The sequence below is a fragment of the Lissotriton vulgaris genome, chromosome 1_1 (genome assembly GCF_964263255.1).
Source record: "Lissotriton vulgaris chromosome 1_1, aLisVul1.2, whole genome shotgun sequence".
Classification (NCBI taxonomy): Eukaryota; Metazoa; Chordata; class Amphibia; order Caudata; family Salamandridae; genus Lissotriton; species Lissotriton vulgaris.
Window position 1 is genome coordinate 1,368,144,395 of NC_141685.1, and position 17,274 is coordinate 1,368,161,668.

The following is a 17,274-nucleotide window of genomic DNA, read 5'->3' on the forward strand; positions in this document are numbered from 1 at the left end:
AATTCGGAACACTCAGGGCTACTCCTGTGATAGGCTGAATGTGTTCATTGCTTCCTCATTCCTTATACAAAGGCTTTATCTCCTCAGTGGTTGATAGGCTGAAACCGTTTCCTGGCCGCCTGCTTGTGAACTGGCAGGAGTCAAAGATCACACATACACTGGTGGGCCTGTGATGGGACACCAATGCAGAGAAACACACCTGGCGCAGATATTCTATTCTGTTTATTAGACCTGCATCTCCCCTGTACCTCCTCAAGCCATCTGTATGTGAAGCAAGAAAGAGTTAAGGAACGGTCCATCTACACTTTTATTGGGAGGATGCTGCCGTGAGCTCCTCCCAGCTAATCACACAAACAGCAGTAAAGCAAGATAACTACACAGTTAGGGGGGACTGCATGGTTAGGTTTTTGAGGAATTATTGAAACTGACCTCAGTGACCCATAATCAGAGCTGTGGCTAATGACTGCATGCCTAATTATGATGAAGCAAGCACCATGGCTCGTAGGGGCCCCACAACACACTTTTCTTAGCTCATTGAATTAAAGTATAAACTTCTGCCATGTGTGAGTGGTAAAGGCTTGTTAATTTTGTTGCTTTTCAAATTCACGTCTGACAACAAGACGAAGGAACATTGGGGCATCAGACGCTTTGGAAAGTAGCCACCAACCGCAGAGAAAGAGAGAAAGAGGGAAAAGACAGTATGAGGTGTGGAGAAAACAGCAGCAGGTACAAGGAGCTCAAATGAGATTAATGGCGCCTAAATAGAGCACGTAAAGGAACAGTTACAAATCTAAGAAAAGGGAAAGAAAAGACTAGGAAAAAACACAGAAAGAGCTTGTAGATGAAATTCTCTTCCAGGAACAGCAGGTTAAGAGAAATTACACAGGGAGCAGTTAAGCTTGTAACACGGGGGAGAAAGGAAAAGAAAATGCAGTTTTATGAAGTGTGTTTGCCTAATCCAGCTAGCACTTTTATTTTATTTCTCTATTTGCTTCTTTTATTGGTAAAGTAAGTTTCAAGTGCATGCACAGGTATGACCGAGAGAGCCAGGATATAATAATTTGAAGCGTTTGCACCAGCGCTAATGAAGGACGAGAGTTATAGCAAAGATATGAAAGGGGGAGCGATAATAAATATGTGATATGGCAATAGTGACACCAAAATAAGCCACCTATTTATAAAACTGACATGGAAGAAATACTAAAGGTTAACTTCTGAAATTGTAGCCGATGTTAAAAAGATTCTCGTTGTCAGCAGGATTCGAACCTGCGCGGGGAGACCCCAATGGATTTCTAGTCCATCGCCTTAACCACTCCGCCACAACAACTGACTGCAAGGTGTGTGCACATAATCTGTATGCAAGTTTTCAAGGTGTCCCACAGCAAATTCCTGATATTCTGCAATGCACTTTTTAAAAATAAGGTTTTTTTCAGCAGGCACATTCTCTCCTAAAAACAAAAATTGCATGCGTATATCTCTAGTTTGGAATACCATAGGCTTGCATGCATACTCTCATGGGTCACTCAAGTTTTTTAAAAGAAGGCCCACTTGTCTCACCAAATGCTGTAGAGAAACCTGATGTTTTACTCATGTTATCCTTAGTTCGTTTTTGTTAGACCTTGCATTCTTAAGGTGGTCCCAACCCCACCTTATTGCTTTTCACCTCCGCATTTTGCTGTATCTTTTTGTTGGCCTTAGGACTCTGATCACTTTATCGCTACTAATCAGTGCTGAAGTGCACGTGCTTCTTCCCTAATCATGTGTATAATTGGAGTATACCTGACTGACAGATTTAATTTACTTGAAAGCCCCTTGTAAAGTGGTATACCATATACCCAGGGACTGATTGTGCCGCCCAAAGAAATAGCATTTCAAACCTGTCTCAAGCCTGCTACTGCAGTGCCTGTGCTGCAGTGTACTGCTACTTCGACTTGGCATTTAAAACTACTTGCCAAGCCTTAAACTCCAATTTTATTACATATCAGTAACCCCTAAGGTAGGCCCTAGGTAGTCCTAGGGGCATCATGCTATGTAAGTAAAAGGTAAGACATGTACTGTGGTAGTTTGTATGTCCTAGTAGTATCAAACAGTCTATTACATTTTTCACTACTGTGAGGTCTGCCCCTCTCATAGGTTAGCATTGGGTATTCCCTTATACTTTTGGGGGGGTAATTCCATATCAGAGAGGAGAAGCTTTATTTATTTATTGATAAATCCTATCTACTGGTGAGGTTGGATTTAATCTTACTATTGTATAAATGCCATTTTTAGAGAGTGAGCATTTCTCTGCACTTACTGCTCTATTTGCATTGAAACCTGTCTTCGATTGACGTCTGGATTGGGCGGCGAGACAGCTACATATGTGCATTCCCTGTAGACAGCCACAACACAGGTCACTCAACTGCAACTGTATTCATCTGCATTCTGATTGGCCTGGGGGAGAGCTCCGCTCCCCTTACCGCAAATATGTTCAAGAACGATAATTTATGTCAGTAAGTACAGTATACCTACATCTTATACTCATGTGTGTTTAAATAATTTGTTGTTAGATCGTGTAAATATTGAAAAGGATCTGTTTTTAATAGACATTTTACAGAAACAACTGGTACATTTGGGAATTCTGTAAAGGAAAAACCCAACTGCCGTGACATTGCCAACCACAATGCCGTGACTCGGATTCGAACCGAGGTTGCTGCGGCCACAACGCTGAGTACTAACCACTATACGATCACGGCGAGCTACTTGGGCTCAATAACGTACAGTGACATGAAGAAATTATAATTCGGAACACTCAGGGCTACTCCTGTGATAGGCTGAATGTGTTCATTGCTTCCTCATTCCTTATACAAAGGCTTTATCTCCTCAGTGGTTGATAGGCTGAAACCGTTTCCTGGCCGCCTGCTTGTGACCTGGCAGGAGTCAAAGATCACACATACACTGGTGGGCCTGTGATGGGACACCAATGCAGAGAAACACACCTGGCGCAGATATTCTATTCTGTTTATTAGACCTGCATCTCCCCTGTACCTCCTCAAGCCATCTGTATGTGAAGCAAGAAAGAGTTAAGGAACGGTTCATCTACACTTTTATTGGGAGGATGCTGCCGTGAGCTCCTCCCAGTTAATCACACAAACAGCAGTAAAGCAAGATAACTACACAGTTAGGGGGGACTGCATGGTTAGGTTTTTGAGGAATTATTGAAACTGACCTCAGTGACCCAAAATCAGAGCTGTGGCTAATGACTGCATGCCAAATTATGATGAAGCAAGCACCATGGCTCGTAGGGGCCCCACAACACACTTTTCTTAGCTCATTGAATTAAAGTATAAACTTCTGCCATGTGTGAGTGGTAAAGGCTTGTTAATTTTGTTGCTTTTCAAATTCACGTCTGACAACAAGACAAAGGAACATTGGGGCATCAGACGCTTTGGAAAGTAGCCACCAACCGCAGAGAAAGAGAGAAAGAGGGAAAAGACAGTATGAGGTGTGGAGAAAACAGCAGCAGGTACAAGGAGCTCAAATGAGATTAATGGCGCCTAAATAGAGCACGTAAAGGAACAGTTACAAATCTAAGAAAAGGGAAAGAAAAGACTAGGAAAAAACACAGAAAGAGCTTGTAGATGAAATTCTCTTCCAGGAACAGCAGGTTAAGAGAAGTTACACAGGGAGCAGTTAAGCTTGTAACACGGGGGAGAATAGAAAAGAAAATGCAGTTTTATGAAGTGTGTTTGCCTAATCCAGCTAGCACTTTTATTTTATTTCTCTATTTGCTTCTTTTATTGGTAAAGTAAGTTTCAAGTGCATGCACAGGTATGACCGAGAGAGCCAGGGTATAATAATTTGAAGCGTTTGCACCAGCGCTAATGAAGGACGAGAGTTATAGCAAAGATATGAAAGGGGGAGCGATAATAAATATGTGATATGGCAATAGTGACACCAAAATAAGCCACCTATTTATAAAACTGACATGGAAGAAATACTAAAGGTTAACTTCTGAAATTGTAGCCGATGTTAAAAAGATTCTCGTTGCCGGCAGGATTCGAACCTGCGCAGGGAGACCCCAATGGATTTCTAGTCCATCGGCTTAACCACTCGGCCACAACAACTGACTGCAAGGTGTGTGCACATAATCTGTATGCAAGTTTTCAAGGTGTCCCACAGCAAATTCCTGATATTCTGCAATGCACTTTTTAAAAATAATGTTTTTTTCAGCAGGCACATTCTCTCCTAAAAACAAAAATTGCATGCGTATATCTCTAGTTTGGAATACCATAGGCTTGCATGCATACTCTCATGGGTCACTCAAGTTTTTTGGACCCTATTGCACTCTGTTTTCGTGCTGCTTTTAGTATATGTCCCATATTAAAGAAGTCTACCATCTTTGAGTATTTGAGGCTCCTTTGTAAGTGCTTTATATTTTTTCCTTGAAGAGCTATATAATAAAGGGGTCCGGGAAGGATTGCATTTATGGAAGATAAAAGAAGGCCCACTTGTCTCACCAAATGCTGTAGAGAAACCTGATGTTTTACTCATGTTATCCTTAGTTCGTTTTTGTTAGACCTTGCATTCTTAAGGTGGTCCCAACCCCACCTTATTCCTTTTCACCTCCGCATTTTGCTGTATCTTTTTGTTGGCCTTAGGACTCTGATCACTTTATCGCTACTAATCAGTGCTGAAGTGCACGTGCTTCTTCCCTAATCATGTGTATAATTGGAGTATACCTGACTGACAGATTTAATTTACTTGAAAGCCCCTTGTAAAGTGGTATACCATATACCCAGGGGCTGATTGTGCCGCCCAAAGAAATAGCATTTCAAACCTGTCTCAAGCCTGCTACTGCAGTGCCTGTGCTGCAGTGTACTGCCACTTCGACTTGGCATTTAAAACTACTTGCCAAGCCTTAAACTCCAATTTTATTACATATCAGTAACCCCTAAGGTAGGCCCTAGGTAGTCCTAGGGGCATCATGCTATGTAAGTAAAAGGTAAGACATGTACTGTGGTAGTTTGTATGTCCTAGTAGTATCAAACAGTCTATTACATTTTTCACTACTGTGAGGTCTGCCCCTCTCATAGGTTAGCATTGGGTATTCCCTTATACTTTTTGGGGGGTAATTCCATATCAGAGAGGAGAATCTTTATTTATTTATTGATAAATCCTATCTACTCGTGAGGTTGGATTTAATCTTACTATTGTATAAATGCCATTTTTAGAGAGTGAGCATTTCTCTGCACTTACTGCTCTATTTGCATTGAAACCTGTCTTCGATTGACGTCTGGATTGGGCTGCGAGACAGCTACATATGTGCATTCCCTGTAGACAGCCACAACACAGGTCACTCAACTGCAACTGCATTCATCTGCATTCTGATTGGCCTGGGGGAGAGCTCCGCTCCCCTTACCGCAAATATGTTCAAGAACGATAATTTATGTCAGTAAGTACAGTATACCTACATCTTATAATCATGTGTGTTTAAATAATTTGTTGTTAGATCGTTTAAATATTGAAAAGGATCTGTTTTTAATAGACATTTTACAAAAACAACTGGTACATTTGGGAATTCTGTAAAGGAAAAACCCAACTGCCATGACATTGCCAACCACAATGCCGTGACTCGGATTCGAACCGAGGTTACTGCGGCCACAACGCAGAGTACTAACCACTATACGATCACGGCGAGCTACTTGGGCTCAATAACGTACAGTGACATGAAGAAATTATAATTCGGAACACTCAGGGCTACTCCTGTGATAGGCTGAATGTGTTCATTGCTTCCTCATTCCTTATACAAAGGCTTTATCTCCTCAGTGGTTGATGGGCTGAAACCGTTTCCTGGCCGCCTGCTTGTGAACTGGCAGGAGTCAAAGATCACACATACACTGGTGGGCCTGTGATGGGACACCAATGCAGAGAAACACACCTGGCGCAGATATTCTATTCTGTTTATTAGACCTGCATCTCCCCTGTACCTCCTCAAGCCATCTGTATGTGAAGCAAGAAAGAGTTAAGGAACGGTCCATCTACACTTTTATTGGGAGGATGCTGCCGTGAGCTCCTCCCAGCTAATCACACAAACATCAGTAAAGCAAGATAACTACACAGTTAGGGGGGACTGCATGATTAGGTTTTTGAGGAATTATTGAAACTGACCTCAGTGACCCATAATCAGAGCTGTGGCTAATGACTGCATGCCTAATTATGATGAAGCAAGCACCATGGCTCGTAGGGGCCCCACAACACACTTTTCTTAGCTCATTGAATTAAAGTATAAACTTCTGCCATGTGTGAGTGGTAAAGGCTTGTTAATTTTGTTGCTTTTCAAATTCACGTCTGACAACAAGACGAAGGAACATTGGGGCATCAGACGCTTTGGAAAGTAGCCACCAACCGCAGAGAAAGAGAGAAAGAGGGAAAAGACAGTATGAGGTGTGGAGAAAACAGCAGCAGGTACAAGGAGCTCAAATGAGATTAATGGCGCCTAAATAGAGCACGTAAAGGAACAGTTACAAATCTAAGAAAAGGGAAAGAAAAGACTAGGAAAAAACACAGAAAGAGCTTGTAGATGAAATTCTCTTCCAGGAACAGCAGGTTAAGAGAAATTACACAGGGAGCAGTTAAGCTTGTAACACGGGGGAGAATAGAAAAGAAAATGCAGTTTTATGAAGTGTGTTTGCCTAATCCAGCTAGCACTTTTATTTTATTTCTCTATTTGCTTCTTTTATTGGTAAAGTAAGTTTGAAGTGCATGCACAGGTATGACCGAGAGAGCCAGGGTATAATAATTTGAAGCGTTTGCACCAGCGCTAATGAAGGACCAGAGTTATAGCTAAGATATGAAAGGGGGAGCGATAATAAATATGTGATATGGCAATAGTGACACCAAAATAAGCCACCTATTTATAAAACTGACATGGAAGAAATACTAAAGGTTAACTTCTGAAATTGTAGCCGATGTTAAAAAGATTCTCGTTGTCGGCAGGATTCGAACCTGCGCGGGGAGACCCCAATGGATTTCTAGTCCATCGCCTTAACCACTCGGCCACAACAACTGACTGCAAGGTGTGTGCACATAATCTGTATGCAAGTTTTCAAGGTGTCCCACAGCAAATTCCTGATATTCTGCAATGCACTTTTTAAAAATAAGGTTTTTTTCAGCAGGCACATTCTCTCCTAAAAACAAAAACTGCATGCGTATATCTCTAGTTTGGAATACCATAGGCTTGCATGCATACTCTCATGGGTCACTCAAGTTTTTTGGACCCTATTGCACTCTGTTTTCGTGCTGCTTTTAGTATATGTCCCATATTAAAGAAGTCTACCATCTTTGAGTATTTGAGGCTCCTTTGTAAGTGCTTTATATTTTTTCCTTGAAGAGCTATATAATAAAGGGGTCCGGGAAGGATTGCATTTATGGAAGATAAAAGAAGGCCCACTTGTCTCACCAAATGCTGTAGAGAAACCTGATGTTTTACTCATGTTATCCTTAGTTCGTTTTTGTTAGACCTTGCATTCTTAAGGTGGTCCCAACCCCACCTTATTGCTTTTCACCTCCGCATTTTGCTGTATCTTTTTGTTGGCCTTAGGACTCTGATCACTTTATCGCTACTAATCAGTGCTGAAGTGCACGTGCTTCTTCCCTAATCATGTGTATAATTGGAGTATACCTGACTGACAGATTTAATTTACTTGAAAGCCCCTTGTAAAGTGGTATACCATATACCCAGGGGCTGATTGTGCCGCCCAAAGAAATAGCATTTCAAACCTGTCTCAAGCCTGCTACTGCAGTGCCTGTGCTGCAGTGTACTGCCACTTCGACTTGGCATTTAAAACTACTTGCCAAGCCTTAAACTCCAATTTTATTACATATCAGTAACCCCTAAGGTAGGCCCTAGGTAGTCCTAGGGGCATCATGCTATGTAAGTAAAAGGTAAGACATGTACTGTGGTAGTTTGTATGTCCTAGTAGTATCAAACAGTCTATTACATTTTTCACTACTGTGAGGTCTGCCCCTCTCATAGGTTAGCATTGGGTATTCCCTCATACTTTTTGGGGGGTAATTCCATATCAGAGAGGAGAATCTTTATTTATTTATTGATAAATCCTATCTACTCGTGAGGTTGGATTTAATCTTACTATTGTATAAATGCCATTTTTAGAGAGTGAGCATTTCTCTGCACTTACTGCTCTATTTGCATTGAAACCTGTCTTCGATTGACGTCTGGATTGGGCTGCGAGACAGCTACATATGTGCATTCCCTGTAGACAGCCACAACACAGGTCACTCAACTGCAACTGCATTCATCTGCATTCTGATTGGCCTGGGGGAGAGCTCCGCTCCCCTTACCGCAAATATGTTCAAGAACGATAATTTATGTCAGTAAGTACAGTATACCTACATCTTATAATCATGTGTGTTTAAATAATTTGTTGTTAGATCGTTTAAATATTGAAAAGGATCTGTTTTTAATAGACATTTTACAAAAACAACTGGTACATTTGGGAATTCTGTAAAGGAAAAACCCAACTGCCATGACATTGCCAACCACAATGCCGTGACTCGGATTCGAACCGAGGTTGCTGCGGCCACAACGCAGAGTACTAACCACTATACGATCACGGCGAGCTACTTGGGCTCAATAACGTACAGTGACATGAAGAAATTATAATTCGGAACACTCAGAGCTACTCCTGTGATAGGCTGAATGTGTTCATTGCTTCCTCATTCCTTATACAAAGGCTTTATCTCCTCAGTGGTTGATAGGCTGAAACCGTTTCCTGGCCGCCTGCTTGTGAACTGGCAGGAGTCAAAGATCACACATACACTGGTGGGCCTGTGATGGGACACCAATGCAGAGAAACACACCTGGCGCAGATATTCTATTCTGTTTATTAGACCTGCATCTCCCCTGTACCTCCTCAAGCCATCTGTATGTGAAGCAAGAAAGAGTTAAGGAACGTCCATCTACACTTTTATTGGGAGGATGCTGCCGTGAGCTCCTCCCAGCTAATCACACAAACAGCAGTAAAGCAAGATAACTACACAGTTAGGGGGGACTGCATGATTAGGTTTTTGAGGAATTATTGAAACTGACCTCAGTGACCCATAATCAGAGCTGTGGCTAATGACTGCATGCCTAATTATGATGAAGCAAGCACCATGGCTCGTAGGGGCCCCACAACACACTTTTCTTAGCTCATTGAATTAAAGTATAAACTTCTGCCATGTGTGAGTGGTAAAGGCTTGTTAATTTTGTTGCTTTTCAAATTCACGTCTGACAACAAGACGAAGGAACATTGGGGCATCAGACGCTTTGGAAAGTAGCCACCAACCGCAGAGAAAGAGAGAAAGAGGGAAAAGACAGTATGAGGTGTGAAGAAAACAGCAGCAGGTACAAGGAGCTCAAATGAGATTAATGGCGCCTAAATAGAGCACGTAAAGGAACAGTTACAAATCTAAGAAAAGGGAAAGAAAAGACTAGGAAAAAACACAGAAAGAGCTTGTAGATTAAATTCTCTTCCAGGAACAGCAGGTTAAGAGAAATTACACAGGGAGCAGTTAAGCTTGTAACACGGGGGAGAATAGAAAAGAAAATGCAGTTTTATGAAGTGTGTTTGCCTAATCGAGCTAGCACTTTTATTTTATTTCTCTATTTGCTTCTTTTATTGGTAAAGTAAGTTTCAAGTGCATGGACAGGTATGACCGAGAGAGCCAGGGTATAATAATTTGAAGCGTTTGCACCAGCGCTAATGAAGGACGAGAGTTATAGCTAAGATATGAAAGGGGGAGCGATAATAAATATGTGATATGGCAATAGTGACACCAAAATAAGCCACCTATTTATAAAACTGACATGGAAGAAATACTAAAGGTTAACTTCTGAAATTGTAGCCGATGTTAAAAAGATTCTCGTTGTCGGCAGGATTCGAACCTGCGCGGGGAGACCCCAATGGATTTCTAGTCCATCGCCTTAACCACTCGGCCACAACAACTGACTGCAAGGTGTGTGCACATAATCTGTATGCAAGTTTTCAAGGTGTCCCACAGCAAATTTCTGATATTCTGCAATGCACTTTTTAAAAATAAGGTTTTTTTCAGCAGGCACATTCTCTCCTAAAAACAAAAATTGCATGCGTATATCTCTAGTTTGGAATACCATAGGCTTGCATGCATACTCTCATGGGTCACTCAAGTTTTTTGGACCCTATTGCACTCTGTTTTCGTGCTGCTTTTAGTATATGTCCCATATTAAAGAAGTCTACCATCTTTGAGTATTTGAGGCTCCTTTGTAAGTGCTTTATATTTTTTCCTTGAAGAGCTATATAATAAAGGGGTCCGGGAAGGATTGCATTTATGGAAGATAAAAGAAGGCCCACTTGTCTCACCAAATGCTGTAGAGAAACCTGATGTTTTACTCATGTTATCCTTAGTTCGTTTTTGTTAGACCTTGCATTCTTAAGGTGGTCCCAACCCCACCTTATTGCTTTTCACCTCCGCATTTTGCTGTGTCTTTTTGTTGGCCTTAGGACTCTGATCACTTTATCGCTACTAATCAGTGCTGAAGTGCACGTGCTTCTTCCCTAATCATGTGTATAATTGGAGTATACCTGACTGACAGATTTAATTTACTTGAAAGCCCCTTGTAAAGTGGTATACCATATACCCAGGGACTGATTGTGCCGCCCAAAGAAATAGCATTTCAAACCTGTCTCAAGCCTGCTACTGCAGTGCCTGTGCTGCAGTGTACTGCCACTTCGACTTGGCATTTAAAACTACTTGCCAAGCCTTAAACTCCAATTTTATTACATATCAGTAACCCCTAAGGTAGGCCCTAGGTAGTCCTAGGGGCATCATGCTATGTAAGTAAAAGGTAAGACATGTACTGTGGTAGTTTGTATGTCCTAGTAGTATCAAACAGTCTATTACATTTTTCACTACTGTGAGGTCTGCCCCTCTCATAGGTTAGCATTGGGTCTTCCCTTATACTTTTTGGGGGGTAATTCCATATCAGAGAGGAGAAGCTTTATTTATTTATTGATAAATCCTATCTACTGGTGAGGTTGGATTTAATCTTACTATTGTATAAATGCCATTTTTAGAGAGTGAGCATTTCTCTGCACTTACTGCTCTATTTGCATTGAAACCTGTCTTCGATTGACGTCTGGATTGGGCTGCGAGACAGCTACATATGTGCATTCCCTGTAGACAGCCACAACACAGGTCACTCAACTGCAACTGCATTCATCTGCATTCTGATTGGCCTGGGGGAGAGCTCCGCTCCCCTTACCGCAAATATGTTCAAGAACGATAATTTATGTCAGTAAGTACAGTATTCCTAAAATCTTATAATCATGTGTGTTTAAATAATTTGTTGTTAGATCGTTTAAATATTGAAAAGGATCTGTTTTTAATAGACATTTTACAAAAACAACTGGTACATTTGGGAATTCTGTAAAGGAAAAACCCAACTGCCGTGACACTGCCAACCACAATGCCGTGACTCGGATTCGAACCGAGGTTGCTGCAGCCACAACGCAGAGTACTAACCACTATACGAGCACGGCGAGCTACTTGGGCTCAATAACTTACAGTGACATGAAGAAATTATAATTCGGAACACTCAGGGCTACTCCTGTGATAGGCTGAATGTGTTCATTGCTTCCTCATTCCTTATACAAAGGCTTTATCTCCTCAGTGGTTGATAGGCTGAAACCGTTTCCTGGCCGCCTGCTTGTGAACTGGCAGGAGTCAAAGATCACACATACACTGGTGGGCCTGTGATGGGACACCAATGCAGAGAAACACACCTGGCGCAGATATTCTATTCTGTTTATTAGACCTGCATCTCCCCTGTACCTCCTCAAGCCATCTGTATGTGAAGCAAGAAAGAGTTAAGGAACGGTCCATCTACACTTTTATTGGGAGGATGCTGCCGTGAGCTCCTCCCAGCTAATCACACAAACAGCAGTAAAGCAAGATAACTACACAGTTAGGGGGGACTGCATGGTTAGGTTTTTGAGGAATTATTGAAACTGACCTCAGTGACCCATAATCAGAGCTGTGGCTAATGACTGCATGCCTAATTATGATGAAGCAAGCACCATGGCTCGTAGGGGCCCCACAACACACTTTTCTTAGCTCATTGAATTAAAGTATAAACTTCTGCCATGTGTGAGTTGTAAAGGTTTGTTAATTTTGTTGCTTTTCAAATTCACGTCTGACAACAAGACGAAGGAACATTGGGGCATCAGACGCTTTGGAAAGTAGCCACCAACCGCAGAGAAAGAGAGAAAGAGGGAAAAGACAGTATGAGGTGTGGAGAAAACAGCAGCAGGTACAAGGAGCTCAAATGAGATTAATGGCGCCTAAATAGAGCACGTAAAGGAACAGTTACAAATCTAAGAAAAGGGAAAGAAAAGACTAGGAAAAAACACAGAAAGAGCTTGTAGATGAAATTCTGTTCCAGGAACAGCAGGTTAAGAGAAATTACACAGGGAGCAGTTAAGCTTGTAACACGGGGGAGAAAGGAAAAGAAAATGCAGTTTTATGAAGTGTGTTTGCCTAATCCAGCTAGCACTTTTATTTTATTTCTCTATTTGCTTCTTTTATTGGTAAAGTAAGTTTCAAGTGCATGCACAGGTACGACCGAGAGAGCCAGGATATAATAATTTGAAGCGTTTGCACCAGCGCTAATGAAGGACGAGAGTTATAGCAAAGATATGAAAGGGGGAGCGATAATAAATATGTGATATGGCAATAGTGACACCAAAATAAGCCACCTATTTATAAAACTGACATGGAAGAAATACTAAAGGTTAACTTCTGAAATTGTAGCCGATGTTAAAAAGATTCTCGTTGTCGGCAGGATTCGAACCTGCGCGGGGAGACCCCAATGGATTTCTAGTCCATCGCCTTAACCACTCGGCCACAACAACTGATTGCAAGGTGTGTGCATTTAATCTGTATGCAAGTTTTCAAGGTGTCCCACAGCAAATTCCTGATATTCTGCAATGCACTTTTTAAAAATAAGGTTTTTTTCAGCAGGCACATTCTCTCCTAAAAACAAAAAATGCATGCGTATATCTCTAGTTTGGAATACCATAGGCTTGCATGCATACTCTCATGGGTCACTCAAGTTTTTTGGACCCTATTGCACTCTGTTTTCGTGCTGCTTTTAGTATATGTCCCATATTAAAGAAGTCTACCATCTTTGAGTATTTGAGGCTCCTTTGTAAGTGCTTTATATTTTTTCCTTGAAGAGCTATATAATAAAGGGGTCCGGGAAGGATTGCATTTATGGAAGATAAAAGAAGGCCCACTTGTCTCACCAAATGCTGTAGAGAAACCTGATGTTTTACTCATGTTATCCTTAGTTCGTTTTTGTTAGACCTTGCATTCTTAAGGTGGTCCCAACCCCACCTTATTGCTTTTCACCTCCGCATTTTGCTGTATCTTTTTGTTGGCCTTAGGACTCTGATCACTTTATCGCTACTAATCAGTGCTGAAGTGCACGTGCTTCTTCCCTAATCATGTGTATAATTGGAGTATACCTGACTGACAGATTTAATTTACTTGAAAGCCCCTTGTAAAGTGGTATACCATATACCCAGGGACTGATTGTGCCGCCCAAAGAAATAGCATTTCAAACCTGTCTCAAGCCTGCTACTGCAGTGCCTGTGCTGCAGTGTACTGCCACTTCGACTTGGCATTTAAAACTACTTGCCAAGCCTTAAACTCCAATTTTATTACATATCAGTAACCCCTAAGGTAGGCCCTAGGTAGTCCTAGGGGCATCATGCTATGTAAGTAAAAGGTAAGACATGTACTGTGGTAGTTTGTATGTCCTAGTAGTATCAAACAGTCTATTACATTTTTCACTACTGTGAGGTCTTCCCCTCTCATAGGTTAGCATTGGGTATTCCCTTATACTTTTTGGGGGGTAATTCCATATCAGAGAGGAGAAGCTTTATTTATTTATTGATAAATCCTATCTACTGGTGAGGTTGGATTTAATCTTACTATTGTATAAATGCCATTTTTAGAGAGTGAGCATTTCTCTGCACTTACAGCTCTATTTGCATTGAAACCTGTCTTCGATTGACGTCTGGATTGGGCTGCGAGACAGCTACATATATGCATTCCCTGTAGACAGCCACAACACAGGTCACTCAACTGCAACTGCATTCATCTGCATTCTGATTGGCCTGGGGGAGAGCTCCGCTCCCCTTACCGCAAATATGTTCAAGAACGATAATTTATGTCAGTAAGTACAGTATACCTACATCTTATAATCATGTGTGTTTAAATAATTTGTTGTTAGATCGTTTAAATATTGAAAAGGATCTGTTTTTAATAGACATTTTACAAAAACAACTGGTACATTTGGGAATTCTGTAAAGGATAAACCCAACTGCCGTGACATTGCCAACCACAATGCCGTGACTCGGATTCGAACCGAGGTTGCTGCGGCCACAACGCAGAGTTCTAACCACTATACGATCACGGCGAGCTACTTGGGCTCAATAACGTACAGTGACATGAAGAAATTATAATTCCGAACACTCAGGGCTACTCCTGTGATAGGCTGAATGTGTTCATTGCTTCCTCATTCCTTATACAAAGGCTTTATCTCCTCAGTGGTTGATAGGCTGAAACCGTTTCCTGGCCGCCTGCTTGTGAACTGGCAGGAGTCAAAGATCACACATACACTGGTGGGCCTGTGATGGGACACCAATGCAGAGAAACACACCTGGTGCAGATATTCTATTCTGTTTATTAGACCTGCATCTCCCCTGTACCTCCTCAAGCCATCTGTATGTGAAGCAAGAAAGAGTTAAGGAACGGTCCATCTACACTTTTATTGGGAGGATGCTGCCGTGAGCTCCTCCCAGCTAATCACACAAACAGCAGTAAAGCAAGATAACTACACAGTTAGGGGGGACTGCATGGTTAGGTTTTTGAGGAATTATTGAAACTGACCTCAGTGACCCATAATCAGAGCTGTGGCTAATGACTGCATGCCTAATTATGATGAAGCAAGCACCATGGCTCGTAGGGGCCCCACAACAAACTTTTCTTAGCTCATTGAATTAAAGTATAAACTTCTGCCATGTGTGAGTGGTAAAGGCTTGTTAATTTTGTTGCTTTTCAAATTCACGTCTGACAACAAGACGAAGGAACATTGGGGCATCAGACGCTTTGGAAAGTAGCCACCAACCGCAGAGAAAGAGAGAAAGAGGGAAAAGACAGTATGAGGTGTGGAGAAAACAGCAGCAGGTACAAGGAGCTCAAATGAGATTAATGGCGCCTAAATAGAGCACGTAAAGGAACAGTTACAAATCTAAGAAAAGGGAAAGAAAAGACTAGGAAAAAACACAGAAAAAGCTTGTAGATGAAATTCTCTTCCAGGAACAGCGGGTTAAGAGAAATTACACAGGGAGCAGTTAAGCTTGTAACACGGGGGAGAATAGAAAAGAAAATGCTGTTTTATGAAGTGTGTTTGCCTAATCCAGCTAGCACTTTTATTTTATTTCTCTATTTGCTTCTTTTATTGGTAAAGTAAGTTTCATGTGCATGCACAGGTATGACCGAGAGAGCCAGGGTATAATAATTTGAAGCGTTTGCACCAGCGCTAATGAAGGACGAGAGTTATAGCAAAGATATGAAAGGGGGAGCGATAATAAATATGTGATATGGCAATAGTGACACCAAAATAAGCCACCTATTTATAAAACTGACATGGAAGAAATACTAAAGGTTAACTTCTGAAATTGTAGCCGATGTTAAAAAGATTCTCGTTGTCGGCAGGATTTGAACCCCCAATGGATTTCTAGTCCATCGCCTTAACCACTCGGCCACAACAACCGACTGCAAGGTGTGTGCACATAATCTGTATGCAAGTTTTCAAGGTGTGCCACAGCAAATTCCTGATATTCTGCAATGCACTTTTTAAAAATAAGGTTTTTTTCAGCAGGCACATTCTCTCCTAAAAACAAAAATTGCATGCGTATATCTCTAGTTTGGAATACCATAGGCTTGCATGCATACTCTCATGGGTCACTCAAGTTTTTTAAAAGAAGGCCCACTTGTCTCACCAAATGCTGTAGAGAAACCTGATGTTTTACTCATGTTATCCTTAGTTCGTTTTTGTTAGACCTTGCATTCTTAAGGTGGTCCCAACCCCACCTTATTGCTTTTCACCTCCGCATTTTGCTGTATCTTTTTGTTGGCCTTAGGACTCTGATCACTTTATCGCTACTAATCAGTGCTGAAGTGCACGTGCTTCTTCCCTAATCATGTGTATAATTGGAGTATACCTGACTGACAGATTTAATTTACTTGAAAGCCCCTTGTAAAGTGGTATACCATATACCCAGGGACTGATTGTGCCGCCCAAAGAAATAGCATTTCAAACCTGTCTCAAGCCTGCTACTGCAGTGCCTGTGCTGCAGTGTACTGCCACTTCGACTTGGCATTTAAAACTACTTGCCAAGCTTTAAACTCCAATTTTATTACATATCAGTAACCCCTAAGGTAGGCCCTAGGTAGTCCTAGGGGCATCATGCAATGTAAGTAAAAGGTAAGACATGTACTGTGGTAGTTTGTATGTCCTAGTAGTATCAAACAGTCTATTACATTTTTCACCACTGAGGACGCTGTTTGCTTGTTGGACCTGGCCGGCGCTGTTTGCTTGTAAAGGCTGCCTAAAACCTACGACTTGCGGAACCCGCTCCGCGGGTCCCGCTGCGGATTCACCTCACTTTCCAGCTCGTGGTCTCCTGCCTGGCTGCTCTGTGGGGGCGTGTGAGGCTTCAGGGCTGCGAGCGCGAACCGGGACTCACCTTCCCAGGAGTCCCGGTCCCGGAGGCTGGGTCACCTGGCCCCGCTCTCCCTGAATGCCCCGCCCCCACCTTCCTACAACACGCCCCATTGCTCTTGGCCCATAAATATCAGAGAGAGACGCTGCGCGGGAGCGCGCGGGAGCGCCCGGGGCTAAGACCGGGCAAAGAGCGGACCGTTTGAGGCCGTTCGAGGACTGAGAGGACTGGACTGGCCCACCCCTCTTGGCTCAATTCTTTTGGTAGCTAAATTATTAACTGAGGGGAAATAGACCTATCTTCGTCACAGTGCCCCAGTGCTATGGATCCAAGGGTAACCCGTAGCAAGTCTTCTAAACGTGGGTCACTAATCAGTGGCCCCATGGATGACTTTATAACCCGCACTAACATAGCCATAGACGAAGAAATATCTAAGCTTCAAACCCGGGTCTCGCTAGAA

General features: G+C 42.1%; 5 non-coding genes across 5 annotated transcripts; all 5 read right to left on the reverse strand.

Moving 5' to 3' along the window:
• Positions 1-5,605: 5,605 nt before the first annotated feature.
• On the reverse strand, positions 5,606-5,677 carry TRNAH-GUG (transfer RNA histidin (anticodon GUG)). Its single transcript has one exon. It is a non-coding gene; the product is annotated as a tRNA-His (tRNA).
• Positions 5,678-6,966: 1,289 nt separating this feature from the next.
• Positions 6,967-7,048, reverse strand: TRNAS-AGA (transfer RNA serine (anticodon AGA)). The gene has a single exon. It is a non-coding gene; the product is annotated as a tRNA-Ser (tRNA).
• A 1,499-nt stretch (positions 7,049-8,547) lies between these two features.
• On the reverse strand, positions 8,548-8,619 carry TRNAH-GUG (transfer RNA histidin (anticodon GUG)). Its single transcript has one exon. It is a non-coding gene; the product is annotated as a tRNA-His (tRNA).
• A 1,288-nt stretch (positions 8,620-9,907) lies between these two features.
• Positions 9,908-9,989, reverse strand: TRNAS-AGA (transfer RNA serine (anticodon AGA)). Its single transcript has one exon. It is a non-coding gene; the product is annotated as a tRNA-Ser (tRNA).
• A 2,861-nt stretch (positions 9,990-12,850) lies between these two features.
• TRNAS-AGA (transfer RNA serine (anticodon AGA)) lies at positions 12,851-12,932 on the reverse strand. Its single transcript has one exon. It is a non-coding gene; the product is annotated as a tRNA-Ser (tRNA).
• Positions 12,933-17,274: the final 4,342 nt, after the last annotated feature.